General features: G+C 46.7%; 1 long non-coding RNA gene across 1 annotated transcript; it reads right to left on the bottom strand.

The window, feature by feature from the left end:
- Positions 1–3,436: 3,436 nt before the first annotated feature.
- LOC140420540 (uncharacterized) lies at positions 3,437–11,524 on the bottom strand. Its single transcript, XR_011946431.1, has 3 exons — positions 11,425–11,524; positions 5,247–9,008; positions 3,437–3,824 (listed from the first exon to the last, which is right to left on the bottom strand). It is a non-coding gene; the product is annotated as an uncharacterized lncRNA (long non-coding RNA).
- Between the last annotated feature and the right edge of the window lie 13,235 nt (positions 11,525–24,759).

The raw sequence follows: 24,759 nt of genomic DNA, 5'->3' as shown, positions 1-24,759 counted from the left end.
CCGGTTTCCTCCCACAAGTCCTGAAAGACGTGCTGGTAGGTAATTTGGACATTCTGAATTCTCCCTCTGTGTACCGGAACAGGCGGTGGAATATGGCGACTAGGGGCTTTTCACAGTAACTTCATTGCAGTGTTAATGCAAGCCTACTTGTGACAATAAAGATTATTATGTAAGTCAATGTTTATTCATTTTAATAGTTTTGTTTTAGTTATGTTCAGTTATCACAGAATCAAAGTGTATGAATCAATTCACTCAATACGGTATCTCACTCTGAGTCTCTGTATTCAGGTGCACTCGTCCTTGACAAGTGACTTGTGCCATATTGTCTTCGGCTAAAGTAGGTTTAATTTTATGGTTTTACCACAAGACTAATGATGAATGAGAATCTCTGTTATTGCAGGATTTGACTAAACAGCTGGCTTGTAATGCAGAACAAGACCAGCAGCGCGGGTTCAATTCCCGTAACGGCCTCCCCGAACAGGTGCCGGAATGTGGCGACTAGGGGCTTTTCACAGTAACTTCATTGAAGCCTACTTGTGACAATAAGCGATTATTATTACTACGTGTCGATGCTAGAGAAATGCTGTCTTAAATTGTATTTGCTTTTTAACTTATTGCAAAAGAGTCACTTTCCTTCAAATTGTACAACAGATTTTCTGCATTATTGTGGTTTTATCAGTTTCTGTGATGGTGTTGTAGTTATGTCTTTTCTGTGACTTTTATTTCTTGTGAACATGTAATTTATGAACAGAAAATGATATTTTGTAACGTGTATCTTGCTACATGAACTGTAGCACACCGATCACCGTTACAAATTTATTTTGTGTTCAGTAGGAATTGCTGTATTAGTTTAAGTTTGTGTATCTTGTGGACTTTCAGTTATTTGTATTTAAGTAACTTGCTTCAGTCATTGACAATCACGAAGAAGTTACACATGACACCTGAAGATGTATCATCTCAGCACGGTGACACAATGGCTAGCACAACCTCTTCACAGCACCAGGGACCCGGGTTCAATTCTGGCCTTGCGTCAATGTCTGTGTGGAGTTTACACATTGTCCCTGTGTCTGCGTGGGTTTCTTCTGGGTGCTCCAGTTTCCTCCAACAGTCCAAGATGTGCAGGTTAGGTGGGGTTATGGGGATAGGGTGGGGGAGTGGGCCTAGATAAGGTGCTCTTTCAGAGGGCCGGTGCAGACTTGATGGGCTGAATGGCCTCTTTCTGCACTCTAGAGATTCAGTGGTGCTATGGTATCAGTTAGGACGATGAGCCTGACGAATATTAATCATGAGAAAGTGACACCACAATGAGAAAGTGACATCACACATCAGCAAGGTGACCAATATCCTTCAGAGACCAATCAGACATTGATCGTACCCCATTTAACCAATCAGGGACTGATCATGGGCTACTTGGGCCAATCAGAACCACAGGATACTACCAGCCATGCGTAGAGGTAGGTACTAGAAAGGGTTAATGAGCTACAATTTTCTGGAGCTCGGTGCACAACACAACAAGAAGTAAGAGGATAGACTTCAGCCAATAGAACAAGAGACAGCTCCACAGTCACCTGGAAGCTGAGAGCTGGTGATCCAGAGTGAACGGACTGATCCACTGCCTTTGTTAATTATTGTGATTTTGTACTTATTACAGTTAACTTAATAAATTCTGTGACAATATTCTTGTACCCGGAATGGTCTGCAACTTGTCAGGAGCTGCAGGTAACTTTCACAACACAGTCTGACGTGTAATTGATTTGAGTGTTACAATTCAGATTGGAGCCAAACCCGGATCTTACAATAGGATCGAATTTCACATTCCTGCACTAAGTGATGGCTTTTGTAAATTCCTTTTACAAGATATTAGAAGGGGAGGAGTTACAGACAGAAATTTCACACCAAACATCACATCAAGATGTGACAGAGTCACTCGATTCATGGGAGCTGAATATCATCGACCTTTGAATTTAGAATGAGAAATGTTTGTCTGTTCTTCTGCTGAAAGAGATTTTTAAACATCACTCAGTGTACAGACACTGAGCCAGGCTCATCCGAGTGAGGCATCACTAAAAAAATCCATTTTATATCTTGCAGCTCACCCAAAGATGGAAATTTCAGCACACATTTCTCCATCTTGTATTTTTTAATGTTTTGTTCACCCGTTAAATATCCTCGACCTCTGGATGTTTCATTACAGAACTCAGCTCGAAGACATCAAAACTTGTATCCGGCCTTGCCTGTGTGCCCCATTCGTCAATTCAACTTTGCAGCAGCTCAGTCCCAGCTTTGGAAACACCTTCATCTTTCTGTGAGGCCCCGACCCCATTGACTGTGACAGGGTTCATACTGTCTCCCTGAGATTGTTGATGTAAAGTCACGTCAGACCCACACTGCCCGATTTCCAATCCAATTTATTTAAAGGTCCTAGAAGCCTGACTCCAGCCTTAAGTGTTGTTCTGATCCTGTCAGTAACATTGTTTTGGAACTCACTCGTACCACCACATAGGCAGTCATCAACATGCATCATAAAGATGCCCGAGAGTTTCCTGCCATGGTACCAATAAAGCACGGCAGCTTCTGCCTTCAGGTAGAGACAACCCGACTTGGACAAAACTGATCTAACTGAGAAGTGCCATACACTCTGAAACATTGAACAAAACATCGTTCAAAACATAGACAAACTTATTGAACTTCTTCAGTCTTCCATACATCTGGCACCTTGGGAGGTTGCAGAAACACTGCCCTCTGGAGGTGATCCCCCAGCGCAAATGCAGCTTTTATGTTTCTTGACTGAAAGTTCCGGGAAAATGTCACGAAAAGGGCCAAAGAAATTTCAAAATTACCTTTCCCACTGTGGGTGAGTCCACTCTGACCTCTTTATCTCCCAAAGCTTCTTCAAATCCCTGTGCCACTAACCTCACCTTGGGCCTTATAAGCGCCATCCGGTTGGACCTTTTCTGTGCAGATCCATTGATGTGATGATGCTGGCTGACCCCGATCTGGGACCTCGGAACACACGCCAAACTCTGTCCAACTGCCTAACTCTTTCTGTTTCACCTCCCGTATGGCTTTATCCCCTCATTTTTCAGCAGCTACAAAACCCTCTCGGTCACGGGGACTTCAGTATCGCCCCCAAACACATCCTTGGTGTAAAACCGACAATTTCCTGCCTGAAATGTTCCAGTTATTGAAATTACATTGAATGAATGTCAAAGAAACAGACCAGAAACAGATCCCTGAAGTTCTGAGGTGTCCCCAGTGGTCAGTCTGACTGAACTAAACACGGGTGGTATAAAACAAACAATACTCACCCCGGTATCTGCTGTCCACTCACCCCGGTATCTGCTTTCCACGGGGACTTTCCTTTAATCAGAGCCGTCAGTGGATCCTGTTCCTGACACCAGGTTGTTGTGGGACAAATATCACTCGGAGTCCAGAGTTGGTTAAAGTTTAGGAATCTTTATTACAAACATGCAGGGAATGCTTCAGCGAACTGAAGCATCTCTGGGAGTAGTTACAATAACACACGTTTATACACAGTACAGGTGCTGCTGTTTTGTCTGTAAGTTAGTGGGAAAGTACAGGACGTCAAGGAAACAACTCAAACAGCTCACTTATTGGCTATAGTGACTTCATCTCTCACACAATACATCTCGGGAAACAATAGCCAGACTAGCAATCCAGAGTCCCAGGGTAATGCAATAGGGATCCAGGTTCGGCAGATGGTGAAATTTGAATTAATTAAAAATCTGGAATTAAAAGTCATCGCTGACCATGAAAGCATTGTCGATAGTTGTAAAAACCCATCTGGTTTCTTTTAGATCCACCTGTAGTGGGGGAATAACACTATTTACCATCCAGGATAAAATAAATGTACTTCAGCCTTTGTGGATCATTCCAGTGGAAACGTGCTCTCCCCCAGGCTCAAAGAGCATCAGCCCACTGGAAGCAAAGTCGTGAGACCGGCCAATCCAGCAGAAAGAAACCCTCCGACCCTCCCACTTCACCAAGTGTCAGAATGAACAAAGTTTGATTTGATTAAATTTATTCACATGCACCGAGGTACAGTGAAACGTATTGTTCTGTGTACAATACAGACAGATAATTTTATGCATGAAAAAACATGGGACATATGATAAATACACAATTTAAATACATAGACATCGGGTGAAGCATACGGGTCATTCAGGAGTCAGGTAACAGCGGAAAGAAGCTGTTTAGAATCTGTTATTACGTGTTCTCAGACTTTTGTATCACCTGCCCAAGGAAGAGATTGGAAAAGAGAATAACCTCGGTGGAAGGGTCTTTGATTTTGCTGCCCGCTTTCCCAAAGCAGCGGGAGGTATTGACAGAGTCAATGGATGGGAGGCGGGTTTGTGTGAGGGACTGGGCTGTGTTCACAACTCTCTGTAGTTTCTTAGTCTTGGGCTGAGCAGTTGCCATACCAAGTGTCATGAGAGTCCCTTTAAGAAATGTTTTTGTCTTATCACATGGCTTCAGTGATGTCATTGTGTGGGTGGAGCTGGGCTGTGGCTCTGGGAGTTGGTTTTACTTTCACTTTGGTTTGGGGCTGTTTTGTGACTCTGTGTTTTTTGCTTTCGCTTTCACATTTTTGGCTGCTGTACTCAGAAAGAGGAGTATTTTGGCCTCTCTCTCTATCTTCATTTTAAAAGCTGTTTCCAGACTGCTTGATAACTTGAAAAGAAATAATTGTTTTCTGGAAGGAATTCAAACCTGCTGTTTTGGAAAGGAAACAAGAGCATCCAAACCAGGTCTTGAGTGCTGTGTGCTGGGCCACACCTTTGAAAAGGAGGTACTGGTTTATGGGATTTTGTTATTAAATTGGAACAGTTAAAGGGGGGAATTTATTAAGGGTTATACATAGATTACTGTAGCTGTGTGGGGTATTTATCTTTGTAATTTATAAAAATGCTTACTGTGTGTGTTTATAAAAATGTTAACTAAATTCGTCGAATAAAGCTTGTTTTGATTAAAAGTGCTTGAGGCTTCTGTTGAATAACACCTGAAAGGCAGCCCTTGTGCTCATCGGAACCAAAATCAATAAACAATTGTAGGTCAGGTGAACCCCATGATATACTTTGGAGTTTTCTAAACTCTGGCCCATAACACAAGCTGTGATGCAGCCAGATAAGATGTTTTCTATGGTGCTCCTGTAAAAGTTGGTGCACCTGTAATAATTGGTAAAAGTCAATGATAATAATCTTTATAATTATCACAAGTAGGCTTACGTTAACGCTGCAATGAAGTTTCTGCGAAAATCCCCTAGTCGCCACACTCTGGCTCCTGTTCGGGTTCACGGAGGGAGAATTCAGAACGTCCAATTCACCTAACAAGCACGTCCTTCGGGACTTGTGGGAGGAAAATGGAGCACCCGGAGGAAACCCACGCAGACAAGGGGAGAACATGCATACTCCACACAGACAGTGACCCAAGCGGGAATCGAACCTGGGTCGCTGGCGCTGTGAAGCAACAATGTGTTACCGTGCTGCCCATGTGGCAATCAATGTGGGCATGCTGAATTTCCTTAGTTTCCTGAGGAAGTATATGTTTCTTGGTCATAGCGTCGATGTGGGTAGACCAGGACAGAATGCTGGTGATGTGCACACCTCGGAATTTGAAGCTAACCATCTCCACCTCGGCCCCATTAATGCAGAAAGGGGTGTGTACAATGCTTTGCTTCCTGAAGTCAATGACCAGCTCCTTACTTTTGCTGACATTGACGAAGAAATTGTTGTCATTACACCATGCCACTAGGTTCTCCATCTCCCTCCTGGACTTTGACTCATCGTTGTTTGATATCCGACTCATTACGGTCGTGTCTTCAGCAAACTAGTAGATGGAGCGGGAGCCAAATTTTGCCACAGTCTTGTGTTTATCATGAGTGTAGTAGGGGGCTAAGTACGCAGCCTTGTGGGGCCCCGGTATTGAGGACTATCATGAAGGAGGTGTTGTTTATCCTTACTGATTGTGGCTATGGGTCAGGAAGTCAAGGATCCAGTTGCAGAGGGAGGAGCCAAGCCCTAAGTTTTGGAGTTTTGATATGAGCTTGGCTGGGATTATGGTGTTGAAGGCGGAGCTGTAGTCAATCAATAAGAGTCTGATGTAGGAGTGCTTGTTTTCGAGATGATCCAGGGGTGAGTATAGGGTCAGGGAGTTGGCAGCTGCTGTGGACCGGTTGTGGCGGTGTGCGAATTTCAGTGGATCAAGGAATGCTGGGAGTATGGAGTTGATGTCTCCAACATCTCGAAGCAATTCATAATGATCGATGTCAAGGCACGTTGACTGCTTCTTCTTTGGCACCGGTATGATGGTGGTCTTCTTGAAGCAGGTAGGAACCTCGGAGTAGGGAGAGGTTGAGGATTCCGCAAAGCCAGTGGGTCAACGCAGGATCTGGGTTCATGACCTGGGTTCTCGTCTGGACCCATCGCTTTACGAGGGTTCACTTTCAAGAAGGCCAATCTGACTTTGGAGGCTGACGGTGGGTATGGGTGTGTCCAAGGCTGCTGGTACAGTTGACAACAGTTTGTTGGTTTCCTGCTCAAAACAAGCATCGAATGCATTGAGTTTGTCGGGGAGGGATGCGCTGTTGCTGAAGATTCTACTCAGCTTTACTTTGTAGCCTGTTATGTTGTTTAAGCCCTGCCACAACCGACGAGAGAGTCCACGTCATTAGTCTGTGACTCTAGCTTAGTCTGGTATTGTCTCTTGGAGTCCCTGATGGCTTTGCGGAGGTCGTATCTAGATTTCTGTATAGATCCGGGTTGCCTGAGTTGAACGCCTCAGACCTGGCGCCCTTGATGTTTGTGTCGCAGTGGTCAAGGATGTTAAGGATGTTGGGGTCCCTTTCGGGACAGGAGATGTGTTGGTGGAATTTTGCCAGCACACTCTTGAGGTTGGCCTGGTTAAAGTCCCCGGCCACTATGCACAAGGCCTTCGGGTATTCTGTTTCACTGTTATTTATAGTGGTGTACAATTGATCAAGCGCCTTCTTCTAATCAAAGCCCCCTCCCTCCCGGCTTACTCACTCTTCCAACTTCTTCCATCGGGCAGGAGATACAGAAGTCTGAGAACACGCACAAACAGACTCTAAAACAGCTTTTTTCCTGCTGTTACCAGACTCCTAAATGACGCTCTTATGGACTGACCTCATTAACACTACACCCTGTATGCTTCATCCGATGCCGGTGCTTATGTATTACATTGCATACCTTGTGTTGCCCTATTATGTATTTTCTTTTATTCCCTTTTCTTCCCATGTACTTAATGATCTGTCGAGCTGCTCGCAGGTAAATACTTTTCACTGTACCTCGGTACACGTGACAATAATCAAATCCAATCCAATCCACTTCACTTCCGCCTGGGGTGGGATGTAGACCGCCATGATGATGGCAGAAGTGAACTCCGTGGAAGGCAGTATGGACGGCACTTCACAGTCGGGTATTCCAGGTCCAGGCAGCAGTACTTCGCCAGGGTCGCCACATCCGAGCACCAGGAGTTGACGAGGAGACAAACCCCTCCACCCACTCCAGGTTCAGTCCTGGATGTGGTTAACAGCAGGAAAAACAGCAGAATCTAACCCAACATCACTTGTGAACCCTTTGGTGTCTCAGCATGTTGGACGACTGAGTGAATCCCTCCCCACAGTGAGAGCAGGTGAATGGCTTCTTTCCAGTGTGAACTCGCTGGTGTCTCCGCAATGTGGATGATGTTCTAAACCTCTTTGTACAGTGAATGCGCTGGTGTTCCATCAGTACCGGAGAGCTTTTTGAAACCCACTCCCACAGTCAGAGCATTTAAAGGGTCTCTCATTGGTGTGAGTGACATTGTGGCTCAGCAAGTGATGACCGAGTGAATCTTTTCCCAGTCGGAGAGGTGAACGGGCTCTGCCCGGTGTGACCTTGCTCGTGTTTCATCAGGTTGGATGAGGTTCTAAAGCTCTTTGCGCAGTGAGAGCAGCTGAACGGTCTCTCCTCAGTGTGAATGCGCTGGTGGGACATCAGTAGCTGTGAGCTTTTGAAACCCCTCCTGCAGACAGAGCATTTAAAGGGCCTGCTCTTGGTGTGAGTGACATTGTGGCTACGCAGGCCGGATAATTGAGCAAATCCCTTATCACACACAGTGCAGATGAAGGGCTTCTCCCCGGTGTGAAGTCGCTGGTGTGCCTGCAGGTTGGAAAACTGAGTGAATCCCATATCACACACAGTGCAGATGAATGGCCTCTCCCCGGTGTGAACACGTTGATGTGTCTGCAGGTGGCATAACCGAGTGAATTCCTTCTCACATACAGTGCAGGTGAATGGCCTCTCCCCGGTGTGAACTCTCTGGTGTCTCTGCAGGTGGGATAACTGAATGAATTCCTTCACACAGTCAGAGCAGGTGAATGGCTTCTCTCCAGTGTGAACTCGTTCGTGTCTCCGCAAGTTACCAATGTCAGTGAATCCCTTTTCACACTGAGAGCAGGTGAAAGGCTTCTCTCCAGTGTGACTGCGTTGATGCCTTTCCAACCTGCATGGGGCTGTGAATCCCTTCGCACACACAGAGCAGGTGAATGGCCTCTCTCCAGTGTGACTGCGTTGATGCCTTTCCAGCCCGTACGGGCCTTTGAATCCCTTCCCACAGTCCTCACATTTCCATGGTTTCTCCATGGTCCGGGTGATCTTGCGTCTCACCACGCTGGACGATCAGTCGAAGTCTCGTCCGCACACATAACACCTATACAGTCTCTCCCTGCTGTGAATGGTATAGTATTTTTTCAGGCTGTGTAACTGGTTAAAGCTCTTTCCACAGTCAGTGCACTGGAACAATCTCACGTGGGTTTGTGTGTGTCTCAGTGCTTTTCCAAACAAACTGATGTTTAAAATCTCTTGAAGCAGACAGAATAGACAAACATTTCTCCTTCTAGATTCAAAGGTCGATGATATTTGGTTCCCAGTTCTTGACAGGATATTTAGTTTGAGATATCCACCTCAAACTCCTCTCGTTCTAACTTCCTGCAAAAAGATTTTACAAAAATCATCACTGTCAGTACAGGATAGAAATTCAGAACAGACAATTCTAGTTTCTATCAAACATTGTTAGCTCTCTCTCTTTCCCTCAAATGCTCTAAATCTCGATTCCACACACTCTCCCTCCAGTCTCACTCTGCTGTATCTAATATTCACCCTCCCAATTCTCCTGAAGGCACTGATTCAGGCTGATCGATCTCTCCAAGCTCACTGCTTCCTGTCCTGGACACAGAGGCTGCCAGACAGATATATGTCTCTGTTACTGGATGATAAATGTGTGCAATATACAGACTGGATTCACTTCCTTCCCCTCCCAATTGTTATGAAGGTGCTGATTGGTGCTGATCAACAAATCTAAACTCACAAACAACCTGTACAAGAGTAGAGACTCTCCATTTAAGTATATTTACTGATTAGAGATGGGGTGATTCTGAGGAAGAATTTGATTTAGTCATGGAGTGGGCATGATCAGGAACCCACTGCCCACAAGGATTGTGGAAGTCGAGATGATCAATAATTCAAAATAAAATATGAAGAAAATAAGCTTTCAGGGGAACAGGGATATCGAAGGGGAATGGGACTGACTGGATTGCTGTACAGAGAGTCAGCATTGACTTGAGCTACCAAATGGATTCTGTCAGTGCTGCAATGACTGTATGACTGGAAATATATAATGTAGGTACAGTACTATATTACAAAACTAGAAATAATAATACATGTATTTTGTTACAGAACCATCAATAATATATATAATACATTCCATATAACACTAGATATATCTCTGTCCGATATAAAAAAATTTAAAATTCATTTACGGGGTGTGGATGTCGATGATGAGGCCAACATTTATTGCCCATCCCCAGTTGCCCTTCAGAAGGTGGTGATGAGTTGCCTTCTTGAACCGCTGCAGTCCTTGAGTTGTAGGTACATCCCCTGTGCTGTCAGGGAAGGAGTTCCAGGATGTCGCCCCAGCAACAATGAAGGAAGGGTGATATATTTCCAAGTCTGTCTGGTGAGTGACTTGGAGGTGAACCTCCAGGTAGTGGGGTTCCCAGTTATCTGCTGCTCTTGTCCTTCTAGATAGTAGTGGTCATGGGTTTGGAAGGTGCTGTCGGAGGAACCTTGGTGAGTTACTGCAGTTCACATTGTAGATGGTATACATGGCTGCCACTGTTCGTTGGTGGTTCGGAATGGGGAGCAGTCAAGCAGGCTGCTTTGTTCTGGATGGTGTAGAGCAGCATCTTGAGTGTTGTTGGAGCTGCACTCAACCAGGCAAGTGGTGATTATTCTATTACACGCCTGACATGTGCCTGGTATATGGTGGACTGGCTTTGGGGGTCAGGAGGTGCGTAACTCGCTGTAGTCTTTGGCCTGCCCTGGTGGTGACCATATTAATATGGCTAGTCCAGTTCAGTTTCTAATCAATGGTAACCCTCAGGATGTTGGTTGTGGAGGATTCAGCGATGCTAATACCACTGAAGGAGATGGTCATTGTCTGGCACTTGGTGCAGCACAAATGGAACTTGCCACTTATCAGCCAACATCTGGACACTGTGCAGGACATGCTGCATTTGGACATGGACTGCTTCATTATCTGAGGAGTCACGAATGGTGCTGAACATTGTGCAGTCATCCACAAACCCACTTCTCATCTTATGATGAAAGGGAGGTCATTGATGAAGCAGCTAAAGATGGTTGGGCCTAGGAGTGTGCCCTGAGGAACACCTGGAGCAGAGATGATTGACCTCCAACCACCACAACCATCTTCCTTTGTGCCAGGTATGACTCCAACCACTGGAGAGTTTTCCCCGATTCCCATTAACTTCAGTTTAGGTGGGGCTCTTTGATGCCATAGTCGGTCAAATGCTGCCTTGATACCAAGGGCAGTCACTCTCACCTCACCTCTGGCATTCAGCTCTTTTGTCCATATTTGAACCAAGGCTGTAATGAGGTCAGGAGCTGAGTGACCCTGGTTGGACCCAAGCTGAGCATCTGTGAGCGGGTTTTGCTGAGCAAGTACCACTTGATAACGCTGTTAATGACTCCTTCCATCACTTTGCTGTTGGTGGAGTATTCCGACAGGGAAGTAATTGGTTGGGTTTGATTTGTCCTGTTTACTGTTCCCTTTAATGTCAGCCATCTCCTGGGGAAACCAGCCCTTTAAATGTGAACATTAGGAAACAGACCATCATTTTCGCCAGACAAATAAATGTGTCAAGCCCAGGGAGCAAAGGATGTCAATGTCTTTCAGACAGCCAGAGAGAGAGAGACCGCCACGCTCTCCAGAGTCTGCACCCTCCCTGGATTCACTTCCTTTCCCTTCAGTTGCTGCAAGTGACCAATTGAAGGTCAGAATGAGACAATAAATGGTAAGAGGAAGAAAAGAAAGTGTTTTACTCACAGATGTTGCAGACAGGAGGAAGGTTCAGTCTGTGTGCAGCTCAAGCTCACCCAGGGTTGGCGGAACAACAGCTTTGCACGGCAGAAACCTCCATGTCCAGCTTCCGCATTGAGACAATGGGGGAGCTCTGATTGGTGGAGGAGCAGAATCTTTCCGGTCCTCCCATCTTCCTATTGGTCAACACCTCAGCAGTAAGGTCAGCGGAAGTGAGCTCCACTTCACATGCGCAGCGTCCCCTTCCCTTAGACATGCGCAGTCCCGGGTTAGAGGACGGGTGGATCATCGACGGCCGGAACTGTCAGCCGGTTGCCTGGAAACCTTGTCTCGAGGATATGTGGGGGAAGGGGAACAATGGGTGGGGGCGGGACTCCCGCCTCTGCGCGCTGGGCAGTGACGTCACCTCGGAGCAGACTTATTGATTAAGAGGACGTACTCCTTTGTAATGTCACAATGTGGAGGTTGGACAATGTGTTTCAGACTAAAACTTCCTCCTCTGGGCAACATCTGGGAGCAAATCAATGTCTCCCCCTTTCATAAGGTCATAAAATATAGGAGCAGAATTAGGCCATTCAACCCGATGAAAAATCTGTCTAACTCCTTCCTAAATGTACTCACTGTCCCAGCTCCACCGCACTCTGGGGTAGTGAATTCCACAGATTCACAGCCCTTTGGGAGAAGCAGCTTCTCCTCAACTCTTCAGATTTTCCTCCCTCTTTTTTAAAATAATCTTTATTGTCACAAATAGGCTTACATTAACACTGCAATGAAGTTACTCTGAAAAGCCCAACTTCCTTTTCGACCACACACGGAGAATTCAGAATGTCCAAATTATCTAACAGCATGTCTTTCGGGGCTTGTGGGAGGAAATTGAAACACCCGGTGGAATCATAGAATTTACAGTGCAGAAGGAGGACATTCAGCCCATCGAATCGGCACCAGCCCCTGGAAAGAGCACCCCAGCCCAGCCCACGCCTCCACCCCAACCCCGTAACCCAATCAACGCACCTAACCTTTTTGGACACTAAGGGGAATTTATCATGGCCAATCTACCTTTTATCATGGCCAATCCACCTAACCTGCACATCTTTGGACTGTGGGAGGAAACTGGAGCACCCGTACAAAACCTACGAAGACACAGGGAGAACATGCAGACTCCACACAGCCAGTGACCCAAGCCGGAATCGAACCTGGGACCCTGGAGATCTGAAGCAACTGTGCTAACCACTGTGCTACCATGCCGGCCATCTTATCCTAAGACTTATCCTTATCCTAAAGTTCTTATCCTAAGAACCTCTTGTTCTGGAATGCCTGAAAGACGTGCTGTTAGGTGAATTGAACATTCTGAATTCTCGTTCAGTGTACCCTAACAGGCGCCAGAATGATGCGACTTGTAACTTCATTGCCGTGGTTTAAAAAAAAATTTAAAGTACCCAATTCATATTTTTCAATTAAAGGGTAATTTAGCATGGCCTGCATATCTTTGGGTTGTGGGGGCGAAACCCATGCAAACACGGGGAGAATGTGCAAACTCTGCATGGACAGTGACCCAGATCCAGGATCGAACCTGGTACCTCTGACCTGGGCTTGCAGAATTCTACCAATTGTCCTGGCTTGAGACAATTCACACCTCTTTAACCTGTGATTATCCCTCTCTCCAGTCACTCAGTCTGGACCTGTAAAGATTAATTACCTGCAAAGACTCGCATTCAAAAGTAACGTCTTGTATCATTGACTTTCTCTATGTATATGTTTCTGGAACCCACCTCTTCATTCACCGGAGGAAGGAGCTGTGGTCCGAAAGCTAGTGATTCGAAACAAACCTGTTGGACTTTAACCTGGTGTTGTAAGACTTCATACTGTGCTCACCCCAGTCCAATGTCGGCATTACCATATTAAAGTAAAGGGGCAAAGTGGCAGCCCGGTGGCACAGTGGTTAGTGCTGCTGCCTCACGGCGCCGAGGTCCCAGGTTCGTTCCCGGCTCCGTATGGAGTTTGCACATTCTCCCTGTGTTTGCGTGGGTTTCACCCCCACAACCCAAAGATGTGCAGGGTATGTGAACTGGTAATGCTAAATTGCCCCTTAATTGGAAAAAATAAATTGGGTACTCTAAAAAAAAAATTTAAAGTAAAAGGGCAAAGTCTATTTATTGTTTAAGGGATACATTCCTAATAAAAATAGTGTTTATCCATTATTGCTTCTAGTTTTTTGCAGTAAAAGATATAAAACCTGAAGTTTTTGCCTGATGACTCTTTAATTTGTTCACTGGGTTTAGAATTTATTTAAAGTTACTTATCTTTTCAGAAATCTTAAACAGTTGATTTAGAGCTACAAGTTTCAACTTCCCATTAAGCCTAAGGCAACTTCTGTCTCTCTATTGCCCATGTCAATGACAGCCCAGTAACAGAGCGGAGGACTGGATATGCCGTCACTCCCTGTAGGAGCTGGAATCAGTAGAAAGAAGAACCATAGTTTCTGGTTGAGCTTTGTGTTATCTGTCTGACCATGATGACCATATATAAATAGCTAACCAGGTAATATGTTGTGATGAGGGTTTAGAAACAAACCCTGGGTAGACCAGTTCATTGAAGCTGTGGGCTTGTCAGCTGTACAGTGAAACCAGGCATCCAACAGCCACAGAGACCTCTAATATTGGACACTGGGTTTAACCCTGTTCTGTATTAAACAGACCTATCTGATACTGGCGGTGATATAGTTAATCTGACCCTTCATTCAATTCCAAAAGTGAATAACATTGATTCAAGCACAGTGATTACTCTGTTAATCTGTGAACAAAGTGGTGTCAGTTCATGCAGATCTCTGTCTGAACTCAATTTCATTACTTATTTTTGTTACTGACTGGTCTAGTGTCCAATCTAAAAGGACGGTAGCACAGTGGTTAGCACAGTCACTTCACAGCTCCAGGTTCAATTCCCGGCTTGGGTCACTGTCAGTGTGGAGCCTGCACGTTCTCCCCGTGTCTGCGTGGGTTTCCATCGGGTGCTCCAGTTTCCTCCCACAGTACAAAGATGTGCAGGTTAGGTGGATTGGTCGTGATAAATTGCCCTTAGTGTCCAAAAAAGATTAGCTGGGGTTACTGGGTTACGGGGGTAGGGTGGAGGCATGGGCTTAAGTAGGGTCTCCTTCCAAGAGCCAGTGCAGACTCGATGGGCCAAATGGCCTCCTTCTGCACTGTAAATTCCATGATTCCTTCTCTGACACAGCTCAGAATAAGGATGTTTGATTTGTGTTTCCTGTCTGCAAAGCCTCTCTGCTCATCGCCTGGGAAAGGTGATTACAAAGGACATCGCTGTAAGTAAAGGGTAGAAATCCAGAACTGACAATTCTAGTCATCAGAGAACATACTTTTCCCTCTCAAACTATAAATCGCTGTTCCCCACACACTCCCTATTGATCATTGATCGAATACATCCTCCTATCACATTACCATGGGCACCTCACCAACAGAGAGACAGGAAGGTGCTGGAGGATGGACTGGAAATGGGGCTCTACCAATCAGGGCATGAGGTTTGGGACGATGTGTGGGGATGGGGGGGTTATGGTATCGTGACCCACAGGGTTCAGCTCTCATGTCCAAAGCAAGGAGTCATGGGAACAGGGTACAAAGAGAAACAATTTGGATCCTGAACATTGTGAACATCCTTTTACTCTGGCTGTCTTTGACCCTCAAGTCATTCTGTCTTTATCATCTTGTTTGTTTCATTAATTAATATTTATTATAAAAATTTTGATTTTTCGGACTTTTCATGATTAGATTGATGCACTTTCGGGAAAGTGGGTGAGAGGGGTTGACAGGCTCTTATTAAAAATAAACTTAGAGTAGCGAATTATGTTTTATCCAATTAAGGGGCAATTTAGGAGAGCCAATCCATCAATCCTGCACATCTTTGGGTTGTGGGGGTGAGACCCACGCAGACACGGGGAGAATGTGCAAACTCCACACGGTCAGTGACCTGGGGCTGGGATTGAACCCGGGGCCTCAGCGCCATGAGGCAGCGGTGCTAACCACTGCGCCATCCCTGACAGACTCTTTTATCAGAAAGTGAGTCCCTCCAATGTAATTGGCAAAGGAGCCAGAGAGAGAGATGAGATTTTATTTTTGACACATTAAGTGTGTGTGATTCTCTAATTTTGGAGATGCACTCATCCAGGTAACTGGAGAGTGATCCATCACACTCCTGACCTCTGGATAATGGATAGGCTTTCAGGAGTTCGGAGGTGAGTGACTCACAACAGGATTCCCAGCCTCTGACCCATCCTTGTAGCCACAGTATTTATATGGCTAGTCCAGTTCAGTTTCTGGTCAATGGTAACCCCCAAGATGTTGATAGTGGGGTAAATGGGGTGATTAGATTCTCATGAGGGAGGTGGTCATTGCCTGCCATTTGTGTGGCTCAAAGTTACTTGCAGGACTGCAGAGCTCAGATCTGATCCATTGGTTGTTGGATTGTTTAGCTCTGTCTGTTGATTGCTGCTTTTGATGTTTGACATGCAAATAGTCCGGTTTCATTCTTAATAACACTCCTGCCTCGCAGTGCCAGGAACCCGGATTCAATTCCAGCCTTGGGTGACTGTCTGTGTGGTGTTTGCACATTCTCCCCGTGTTTGCATGGGTTTCCTCCATCGCTCTGGAGTCCTCCCATAGTCCAAAGATATACAGGTTAAGTGAGGTTATGGGGATATGGCGGGGGAATAGACTGAGGTAGCTGCTCTGGGTATGGTTGGTGCAGTCTCGATGGGCCGATTGGTCCCCTTCTGTACTGTAGAATTCCATTCTATGGAATAAACATCCTTGCAGATTCTTACAGCTTTGTGGCTGGGCCATTTCAGAGTCAACCACATTGTTGTGGATCTGGAGTCACATGTAGTCCAGACCAGGGAAGGAGGCAGATTTCCTTCCCGAAAGGGCATTAGTAAACCAGATGGGTTTTTTCACCAACAATGGAGAAGATCATTAGACTTTTAGTTCGTGTTTTTAATGTATGTATTTTATACCAAATACAATCAATTATACAAACAACAACCAAATACCGTTGGCTTTCAAACAGTTTCTCATTTTCCCCCTTTTCCTCCCTAAACTACCCCAACATCCCTTTCACAACTGACCAGCCCCCCCCCCCCCCCCCACCGGGCGACAAACATCCTTAAATAGAGACAGAAAGACCCTCCGTCTTACGCAGAACCCTCTTCACCCTCGGAGAACCCTTCCCCAACTGCAGAAATTCCGCCAAATCCCCCAACCATGCCGATACCTTCGGTGGGGCGACCGACCTCCAACCCAGTGAGATTCGCCGCCGTGCAATCATAGTGGTGAAGACCCACTTCCCCTCCAGCAGCTCTGGCTGATCCGAAACACCAGAAAGCCCCACCTCGGAAATCAATGGCCAGAATCCCCCAACTTCGGGCACACCCAAAACATGTGAACATGATTGACAGGCCCCCTCCTGTACCTCTCACATCTGTCCTCAACCTCAGGGAAGAACCCATCCATACCAGCCCGAGTCACAAATGCAAAAAACAACATAACATTTACAAAACTTGTATATACACGTCGAGACAGAAATTTAGAAGGATTCCCAAGGCAGCGGGAGGTGTTGACAGTCAATGGATGGGAGGCGGGTTTGTGTGATGGACTGGGCGGTGTTCACGACTCTCTGAAATTTCTTGCAGTCTTGGACCGAGCAGTTGCCAGGCAAGGCTGTGATGCAATCAGATAAGATGCTTTCTATAGTACATCTGTTAAAGTTGGTAAGAGTCAATGTGGACGTGCCGAATTTCCTTAGTTTCCTGAGGAAGTATAGGCGCAGTTGTGCTTACAGCAGAAGCCATCCCCTGTCATCACTCGTGAACTTGCTGGTGCCTCACCAGGTATGTTGACCGAGTGAATCCTTTCTCACACACGGTGCAGCTTAATGGCCTCTCCCCGGTATGAAGACACTGGAGTGCCTGCAACGTGGCTAACTGAGCGAATCCCTTCCCACAGACCGAGCAGGTGAATGGTCTCTTCCCAGTGTGAACTCGCTGGTGTGCCTGCAGATTGGGTAACTTAGTGAATTCCTTTCCACACACAGTGCAGGGGAACGGCCTCTCCCCGGTGTGAATTTGTTGGTGTACCTGTAGGTGGGATAACTGAGTGAATGCTGTCCCACACTGAGAGCAGGTGAATGGCCTCTCCCCAGTGTGAACTCGCTGATGTGCCTGCAGGTTGGATAACCGAGTGAATCCTGTCCCACAATCAGAGCAGGTGAATGGCCTCTCCCCAGTGTGAATTCGCTGGTGCGTCAGCAAATAGGCTCAGGTTCGAAATCTCTTTGTGCAGTGAGAGCAGCTAAACGGTCTCTCCTCAGTGTGAATTTGTTGGTGTGTCAGCAGTTGGGATGAATAACTGAACTCCTTTCCACACGTGGAGCAGGTGAATAGCCTCTCCGTGTCGTGGACTGGCTGGTGCCTGTGTAGGTTGGATAACAGAGCAAATCCCTTCCCACACATGGAGCAGGTGAATGGCTTCTCCCTGACGTGGACTGACTGGTGTGTGTGCAGGTTGGATAACAGCGCAAATCCCTTCCCACATGTGGAGCAGGTGAAAGGCCTCTCTCCAGTGTGACTGCGCCGATGAGTTTCCAGTGCAGATGGGAATCTGAATCCCTTCCCGCAGTCCCCACATTGCCACCGTTTCTCCATGGTCCAGTCACGCTTATGATTAAAACCTTCTGAAGCAGAAAGAAGATAAACCTTTATCCTTCTCGATTCAAAGGCCGATGATATTCAAGTCCCGGTGAATTGAGTGACTCAGTCAGATGGAGACGTGAGGTTTGGTTTGAGATTGCTGTCTGGAATTCTTCCTCTTCTAATATCCTGTAATGGAATTTACAAATGTCATCACTGTCAGTACATGCTAGAAATTCAGAACAGACAATTCTAGTTTCTCTGGAATATTCTTTCCTCTCTCATTCCCCAAAAGGTGTAAATCTCCATCCCACACACTCTCCCTGCATTCTCACTCTGCTGTGTCTAGTATTCACCCTCCCAATTCTCCTGAAGGTGCTGATTCAGGCTGATTGACAGATCCATGCTCACTGCTTCCTGTCCAGGACACAGACATCTGAAAATATTTGTGCAGGCTGCCAGCCTAACGGAAATATGTAACTGGACTAAAATTGTGTTTAATGTACAGGATTGTTTCAGATGGTTAAGATACAGGGGGCTGTGATTGATCACGATCTTGAACTTGCTGCCAGTGAGGGACCTCAAGCAGAGCTGATCAATAATTTCTAACTGAAATTGGATGGATGCTGCAGGGTTACAGAATGGGACCCACTCCAGACTGACAGAATTGGTCGACATCAACTCGAGTTGTCCTTCTGTGCCACAACGACGTTATGACTGGAAATCTGTTGGGTGAAAATATTCACGAATAGACCTTTCTGGTGAGCAAGAGAAGCAATGTATTGTTACAGAGCTCTGGGAGAAGAGTCCCAGAACCCGTGGAAACTTCTTCCCGTTCGAGCCAGGGCTTACGCTGGTTTAATATACAGTTTCAAAAAGCGGAATTAGTTTGTGTACTCATTTACATGTAGCCAATCGATTCCCCTATTAACACATTCAGATCACATTTCTCCAATCAGGTCCTTACACATTAGGTTTGTAATTGATAATGTGGAAAGATGTGTCATTTGAAACATGGAAGTCTGACAATACCTGATTTAAGAAACATAAGAGGATGCAGGGAAAGACCCCACGAATGGTTAATAGCAGCTGCAAAGAGCAGGATTATAAAATGCAGATTCCTTCTTCCAAACAGACTTAGCAAACAGACAGGATTTTTGTAAGCATCTGGAAAAGCATGGATGAGGGTTTCACTTGAGTTAGGTGATAAATGTAAACCTTTCAAGTTATAACCAAGTGGATTTTTAGCATACAGCTAAAAGCAATGTTTCACACCTTCATTGAAATTAACTATCTTAGTAAGCAGCTGGAAAGGAAAGGATGAGATTCAGTTGAATTTGGTGACAATACCGTGTGAAATGTTGCTAATATCAGGTAAATTAAAGAAAATTGGAGACTATCAGTCTACGAGAAACATAATTTAAAGCTAAAATCAAAGTGAAAATTATGAAAATTATGGGGACACAATTGGAAAATAAAACTATAGAAATGACAGGGACCAAGATTCACACCCCTCTTGAAATCAAAGCATTTTGAATATCACAAAGGAACTTTGAACATCACAAAGGAACTTTGAACATCACAAAAGACGATGTAATCAGATCTGAGGGCTGAGGCCATGCCCAAAATGAATACTTAGTCGTGTGTTAGAAAAATTCAGATTAAAGGTACCTTTTACAATCCAAGTGAAATAAAAGTTACTTTACAATAAAGACATAAAAACTTAATAACTGTTTGAAAAATATATAAACCCAGAGACCAGAGCAGGAACTACAAGAACCAGAGGGAGAGAGAGAGAGAAGGGACAAGAGAAGCAAGCAGAGTCAGCTTACAGTCAGCTCGGTCATGGGGCAAAGCAAGGTAGCCGAGCTAAAACAGCTAATACATCTAAGGAAGACTAGAATTTAAAGAGGAGGCAGAGTCAGCTCAGAGACAGCCAGCAGAGCCAGCTCTCACAGCTCGGTACATGGGAAAGATAGGACATAGCAACCGAGCTAACCAGCGAATACATCTAAAGAAGACCAGATTTTAAAAAGATTGATTGTCAAGTTGGGCCTGAAGGTCCCTTCAACCAACCAAAAGGATCCAGAAGAAAGATCTTTTTACTTTTCTGTAAAGACAGTGATTGCATCTTTTAAAAGAAAAAAATATATAATAATAAATTAACTTAAAAGTTTTAACCTGAAATAGTGGTTATTCCAAAGTCTACTTTACTTACTTTACAATGCGTGACCCAGGATCGATACTACTAAGTGGTAAGTAAATGAAATCTTCAGTGAAGGTATGGGTTATACCGGGGGATAACTTGAAAATATAGTTTGACCTGACTTCCGGGTGCGGCGATGACCAGCTGAGTCGCACGTTTCGGCAGCTCCCTGTGAAACGGACTTTTGGGCTCTTGATAGGAGCCCCAACGGCAATTTTAAGGGCTAAAAACACCGTGCGGTAAACCAGGAGGGTGTTCCCCCTGGACACGGATGGAAAAAGGAGAGGAAAGTGGCCGGATTGCAGCGGATCCTTTGGAACAACGGCAAGGAAGGCAAGCAAAAACCAAGATGGCGTCGGAAGGTGGCAGTTTCATATGGGGCCCTGAACAACAAGAGTTCTTGAAATGCTGCGTGGAGGAGATAAAAAAGGAAATGAAGAAAGAGTTGTTGGCCCCAATACTACAGGCGATCGAAGGGCTAAAGGAGGAACAAAAGACCCAGGAGCAGGAGCTTCGGGTCGTGAAGGCGAAAGCAGCCGAGAATGAGAACGATATACAGGGCCTGGTGGTGAAGTCGGAGATACAGGAGGCACACCAGAAACGATGTGTGGAGAGGTTGGAGGCACTGGAAAACAACGCAAGGAGGAACAACCTGAGGATTCTTGGCCTTCCTGAAGGTGTGGAGGGGGCGGACGTCGGGGCATATGTGAGCACGATGCTGCATTCGTTAATGGGTGCGGAGGCCCCGACGGGTCCGTTGGAGGTGGAGGGAGCGTACCGAGTTATGGTGCGAGGATCGAGAGCAGGAGAAACTCCCAGAGCCATAGTGGTGAGATTCCTCCGTTTTAAGGATAGAGAAATGGTCCTTAGATGGGCGAAGAAAACTCGGTGCAGGAAATGGGAGAACGCGGTGATCCGCGTTTATCAAGACTGGAGTGCGGAGGTGGCGAGAAGGACGGCGAGCTTTAATCGGGCCAAGGCGGTACTTCACAAAAGGAAGATAAAATTTGGAATGCTGCAACCGGCAAGACTGTGGGTCACATATCAAGGGAGGCACCACTACTTTGAGACGGCGGATGAAGCGTGGACTTTTATTGTAGAAGAAAAACTGGAATGAGTGGAGTATGAAAAAGAACGTTTGGACAAAGTGGTGGGGCGAATGGGGGGGGCGAAGAGGGGTTTTATGTTCTAATCCTGCGGTATGGTAACTTTTCTTTGTCCCACAGGTGGTGATGGGGGGAGGTGGGGAGGGAGAGGAGATGAGGCGTTGGCCATGGGAGGCGGGGCCGAGGGAGAGGCGCGGGCTTGGTTCCCGCGCTATGATAATTATGGCGGGAATAGAGAAGCAGGAAGGAGGGGGCGTCGCACGGTGCGAGCCGTGGTCACGGGGGGAAGCCGAGGTCAGCCAGAGTTTGCTGACTTCTGGGAGCAACATGGGGGGAGTAATTACGCTAGCGGGGGGTCTAGCGGGGGGGGTGGGAGGGGGGAATTACTGGGTTGCTGCTGCTGGGGAAAGGGGGGAGTGGGTACAGGAGAGGATGGGCGGGGGGGCACCGCCTGGGGGTGATACAGCTGCGTGGGAACTGGGTGAGAAGCTGGAAAAAGATGATGGCTAACCGGCAAGGGGGGGGGGGGGTGGGAAGCCCCCCAACTCGGCTGATCACGTGGAACGTGAGAGGGCTCAACGGGCCGATAAAGAGGGCACGAGTACTCGCACACCTTAAGAAACCTAAAGCAGATGTGGTTATGTTACAGGAAACGCACCTGAAACTGATAGACCAGGTTAGGCTGCGTAAAGGATGGGTGGGGCAGGTGTTCCATTCGGGGCTGGATGCGAAAAACAGGGGGGTGGCTATATTAGTGGGGAAGCGGGTAATGTTCGAGGCAAAGACTATAGTGGTGGATAACGGGGGCAGATACGTGATGGTGAGTGGCAAATTACAGGGAGAGATGGTGGTTTTGGTAAACGTGTATGCCCCGAACTGGGATGATGCCAACTTTATGAGGCGAATGCTAGGACGCATCCCGGACCTAGAGACGGGAAAGCTGATAATGGGGGGAGACTTTAACACGGTGTTGGAACCAAGGCTGGATAGGTCGAAGTCCAGGACTGGTAGGAGGCCGGCAGCAGCCAAGGTGCTTAAGGATTTTATGGAGCAGATGGGAGGTGTGGACCCGTGGAGATTCAGTAGACCTAGGAGTAAGGAGTTCTCGTTTTTCTCCTATGTCCATAAAGTCTATTCGCGCATAGACTTTTTTGTGTTGGGTAGGGCATTGATCCCGAAGGTGAGGGGAACGGAATATACGGCTATAGCCATTTCGGATCATGCCCCATACTGGGTAGACTTGGAGATAGGGGAGGAAACAGGAGGGCGCCCACCCTGGAGAATGGACATGGGACTAATGGCGGATGAGGGGGTGTGCCTAAGGGTGAGGGGATGTATTGAAAAGTACTTGGAACTCAATGACAATGGGGAGGTTCAGGTGGGAGTGGTCTGGGAGGCGTTGAAGGCGGTGGTTAGGGGGGAGCTGATATCAATAAGGGCACATAAAGGGAAGCAGGAGAATAAGGAACGGGAGCGGTTGCTGCAAGAACTTTTGAGGGTGGACAGACAATATGCGGAAGCACCGGAGGAGGGACTGTACAGGGAAAGGCAAAGGCTGCATGTGGAATTTGACTTGCTGACTACAGGCACTGCAGAGGCACAATGGAGGAAGGCGCAGGGTGTACAGTATGAATATGGGGAGAAGGCGAGCAGATTGCTGGCACACCAATTGAGGAAAAGGGGAGCAGCGAGGGAAATAGGGTGAGTGAGGGATGAGGAAGGAGAGATGGAGCGGGGGGCGGAGAGAGTGAATGAAGTGTTCAAGACATTTTATAAAAAATTGTATGAAGCTCAACCCCCGGATGGGAAGGAGAGAATGATGGATTTTTTGGATCGGCTGGAAATTCCCAAGGTGGAAGAGCAGGAAAGGGTGGAACTGGGAGCACAGATTACGGTAGAAGAAGTGGTGAAAGGAATTAGGAACATGCAGACGGGAAAGGCCCCGGGACCGGACGGATTCCCAGTTGAATTTTACAGAAAGTATTTGGACTTGCTCGCCCCGGTACTGACGAGGACCTTTAACGAGGCAAAGGAAAGGGGACAACTGCCCCCGACTATGTCTGAAGCAACGATATCGCTTCTCTTAAAGAAGGAAAAGGATCCGCTACAATGCGGGTCCTACAGACCAATTTCCCTCCTAAATGTGGATGCCAAGGTCCTGGCCAAGGTAATGGCAATGAGAATAGAGGAATGTGTCCCGGGGGTGGTTCACGAGGACCAAACTGGGTTTGTGAAGGGGAGACAGCTGAACACGAATATACGGAGGCTGTTAGGGGTAATGATGATGGCCCCACCAGAGGGTGAAACGGAGATAGTAGTGTCGATGGATGCCGAGAAAGCATTTGATAGAGTGGAATGGGATTATCTGTGGGAGGTGTTGAGGAGATTTGGTTTTGGAGAGGGGTATGTTAGATGGGTGCAGCTGTTGTATAGGGCCCCAGTGGCGAGTGTGGTCACGAATGGACGGGGATCGGCATATTTTCGGCTCCATAGAGGGACAAGGCAGGGATGTCCTCTGTCCCCATTACTGTTTGCACTGGCGATTGAGCCCCTGGCGATAGCGCTGAGAGGTTCCAAGAGATGGAGGGGAATACTTAGGGGAGGAGAAGAACACCGGGTATCTTTATATGCGGATGATCTGCTACTATATGTGGCGGATCCGGCGGAGGGGATGCCAGAAATAATGCGGATACTTGGGGAGTTTGGGGATTTTTCAGGGTATAAATTGAACATGGGGAAGAGTGAGCTGTTTGTGGTGCATCCAGGGGAGCAGAGTAGAGAAATAGAAGACCTACCGTTGAGGAAGGTAACAAGAGACTTTCGTTACCTGGGGATCCAGATAGCTAAGAATTGGGGCACATTGCACAGGCTAAATTTAACGCGGTTGGTGGAACAGATGGAGGAAGATTTCAAGAGATGGGATATGGTAGCACTGTCAATGGCAGGGAGGGTGCAGGCGGTTAAGATGGTGGTCCTCCCGAGATTCCTCTTTGTGTTTCAGTGCCTCCCGGTGGTGATCACGAAGGCTTTTTTTAAAAGGATAGAAAAGAGCATCATGGGTTTTGTTTGGGCCGGGAAGACTCCGAGAGTGAGGAAGGGATTCTTACAGCGTAGTAGGGATAGGGGGGGGCTGGCATTACCGAGCCTAAGTGAGTATTATTGGGCCGCTAATATTTCAATGGTGAGTAAGTGGATGGGAGAGGAGGAGGGAGCGGCGTGGAAGAGATTAGAGAGGGCGTCCTGTAGGGGGACCAGCCTGCAGGCTATGGTGACAGCCCCATTGCCGTTCTCACCGAGGAACTACACCACGAGCCCGGTGGTGGTAGCTACACTGAAGA

The sequence above is a fragment of the Scyliorhinus torazame genome, chromosome 5 (assembly GCF_047496885.1).
Source record: "Scyliorhinus torazame isolate Kashiwa2021f chromosome 5, sScyTor2.1, whole genome shotgun sequence".
Classification (NCBI taxonomy): domain Eukaryota; kingdom Metazoa; phylum Chordata; class Chondrichthyes; order Carcharhiniformes; family Scyliorhinidae; genus Scyliorhinus; species Scyliorhinus torazame.
The sequence above is the reverse complement of the archived record's forward strand: the minus strand, read 5'-3'. Positions and strand labels throughout refer to the sequence as shown.